Raw genomic sequence first — 3259 nt, 5'->3', positions numbered from 1 at the left:
AAATGTCAAATTCTCATTTTCTGACATTGGATCTTTCTGCAGAAAAAAAAAAAATTAAGGAAAAATGGTTTACTATTCTATATTCTACTCATAATAGTCAGAGTCATTGCAGGAAACACAGCAGTTTTGATTTAGTTTGTGGGTTTTTTGCCTAGTGCAACTGAAACATAACAGAATTTTAACTATGCAGTAGGACATACACAGATGTCTTTTACAAGAGAGCATGGTAATCTAGAGAAATATACAGTACAGAATCACAGAATATGCTGAGTAGGAAGGGATCCACAAGGATCATTTAGTCCAGCCCTTAGCCCCGCACAGGACCATCACCCAGAGTTACACCATGTGCATGAGAGTATCATGCAAATACTTCCTGAACTAGGTCAGGCTTGATGCTGTGACCACTTTCCTGGGAAGCCTGTTCCATTCCTCAGCTACTGGGTGAAGAACTTTTTTTTTTTTTTCCCCCTAATACTCAGCCTTGGAGCCCCTGGTGGTCTAGAGGTTAAGGACGAGGCGCTGTCACCGCTGAGGCCCGGGTTCGATTCCCGGTCAGGGCCCCTCCCCGGGCAGATGGAGCTCGTTAGCCCTGTAAGGCAATCCATCTACGTCCTGAGGACCTCACTGCCACCATCCAAGCGTGCTTGGCCCCGGCAGATGAACCTCAGGATTAAAGGGTGGGCTCAGTTCTGCGCACACTGTGTCTCACCTAAAAAATCCAATGCACAGGCTGGAAGGTGTAAAGACCTTCCCCAGTTCTTCGTTCGCGAAGACTGGCTATTATTATAATATCCGGCCTAAACCTCCCTTGACACAACTTCAGGCCATTCTCCAGGGTCCTGTCACTGGTCAGCACAGAGAGGAGATCAGTGTTTGCCCCTCCTCTTCCCCTCATAGGAAGTTGTAAAGAAGTTGTAACTGCAGTGAGGTCTCCCCTCAGTCTCCTCTTCTCCAGGCTGAACAGACCAAGTGACTTCAGCTGCTCCTCACACAGCTTCCCTTCAAGGCCCTCCACCATCTTTGTTGCCCTCCTTTGGATGCTCTCTAACGTCTTAATATCTTTCTTATACTGCAGTGCCTAAAACTACCACAATAACTAAGGTGAGGCCCCCTCAGGTCAGAGCAGAGTGGGACAATCCCCTCCCTCGCCCAGATGGTGATGCTTTGCCTGATACCCCCCAGGACACAGTTGGCCCTCCTGGCTACCAGGGCAGTGCTGACTTAGATTCAGCTTGCCACTGGTATGTGTTAGAATGATACAACCCTGAGAAAGGGCACACTTGTATGTGTCCATATACAAAAATAAAAAGTCTTTCAATAAACTGTTTGGCAGAACTACACTCAGAAAGATAGCTCTTGATTTAGAATGAGTACTCATCTGCTATCAATGGCAAAAAAAACCCAAGAGTGTTTAAGTATCAAAGTGTGGAGATCCAAAATCTGCTTCCCTCATTGATACTGGAAAGCAACTTCTGCGGAGGGCTGTTTTGAAGGCACTTTGCAGATATGAGTGTGCTCAGATTCTGAGGTATAATGAGAAGAAAATTTTTGTTTTCTATAAATACCAGCATATTTGCTTTTTAAAAGCTTTACTTGATTATAACATTAGAGGCAAACCTCAGAGAGCTGATAAATCTTGTTGGTAACCAGTCACAGTCCCAGCAAGATACACATTGCTGTTTCATGTTTTAGAGATGTAATAACTCTCTTTTTGAAACCAACTTTAAATAATGATGTTATGGAAGTTATCAAGCGCTACAATAGAACAAGCTTAATCATTTTCTCTGAAAAAGGGGAAGTTTTAGTCCACAAATCAAGCGTAGTTTCACTATGTCACTGCGGAAGAACTCTAGATTATTATCATTATTCTTATACTGAAAGAAGGCAGCCATTTTTAGGGACAGACAAGAAAGGAAAATCCATATTTCAAGAAACTCTCAAGCCAAATGCAGACAAGTAAACCATTATGTTTTTCCTTACAGACTAATTGATGTTACAGAACCAAGACTGAAAGGATAGTCACATGCAAAGCTTTTCACAGAGAGATATTAGAGATTTTCCATATTACAACAGGGACTTGACAAAGAAACCAGAGAAGGTGTAAAACTTCAAGGAAATAGAATACATACTGAAAAACAGGGAGGCCAGGATAATTTGGAAAAAAATAGTAATAAAAATAAAAGCCTTTAAGCCAGAGAGGAGAATAGATACAGAAGTAGCTTCAGGGGTTATGGAGATGAGACATGTTTTTTATTCATCTGTGCACATGACTTGTGTCCCAAGTCACTATGCTCTCTGATTTTTCATGTCAAATCCCAGTAAAATGTCTTGATTAAGCAACATTTTTAAAGAAAAATATTATTTCCAAAAATATTAGCAGGGGACTAGTGTGTCTCCTCCCTTCACGGTGGGATTTGGAGATTTTTCAAGAAGCCAAACAAGGAAAGTGATTAAATTGAACCCTCACTCACTTTAGATAAGGAAAAAAAATTGAAAAAAAGTTGAAAAAGGAAAAAATACAATATTTCATAAGTGTCTCTGCAAGCGTGAAAATTGTTCATGACAAGCATGACAATATATGTTCAGGGAATATAACTTCATTTACAAAATGATATGATAAACAGAGACAATGACATAGCCAGCAGTGCTTGTTTAGCAGATTTCAGACATTTTTTTACTGTGTTTTTATACAGAAATCTGGACAGTTCAGTATTACTTCACTGGTTTCATCACCACACTTTGTAATGTAAATCAATGTGCTACAAATCAATAAAAGAAACTTTAAACAAAGAAAATGTAGTCACTGAGATAATAATGGGAAATATCTCAGTCTTTAGGAATTATTAAAAAATATGAAATATCTTTTTATTCTCTTTATTCTCTCTTACATCTTTGTAATCGTGAAACTGAACCTGTAACTTAAAGACACTTCAACACTTTTTTTCTGCTTTTCAGATGTATTGGATGCTTGAAGAATGAAGAGTCATTAGGTTGGAAAATGTTATTTTGATGCCAGTATATGGGGGAAATCAGAGTTCTCTAAAATAACAGTTACTTCTGAACAGGTTCTTATTAGTGTCCTACATTGTTTGGATTATTTTTAGTAGAAAGAAGTGATATAACAATTAGGAGGAATCAAATTAACAGCACCAAGAACAATTGTTTTAGGATGCCACCCACCTACAACTCTCAAGCACAATGTGAGTGTCTGTCATGTTGAAGTTTGTCGTGATAACCCCCTGAAATATCCCACAACCTT

The sequence above is a fragment of the Empidonax traillii genome, unplaced genomic scaffold (genome assembly GCF_003031625.1).
Source record: "Empidonax traillii isolate 1590-97213 ecotype Southwest subspecies unplaced genomic scaffold, ASM303162v1 scaffold251:size695767, whole genome shotgun sequence".
NCBI lineage: Eukaryota > Metazoa > Chordata > Aves > Passeriformes > Tyrannidae > Empidonax > Empidonax traillii.
The sequence above is the reverse complement of the archived record's forward strand: the minus strand, read 5'-3'. Positions refer to the sequence as shown.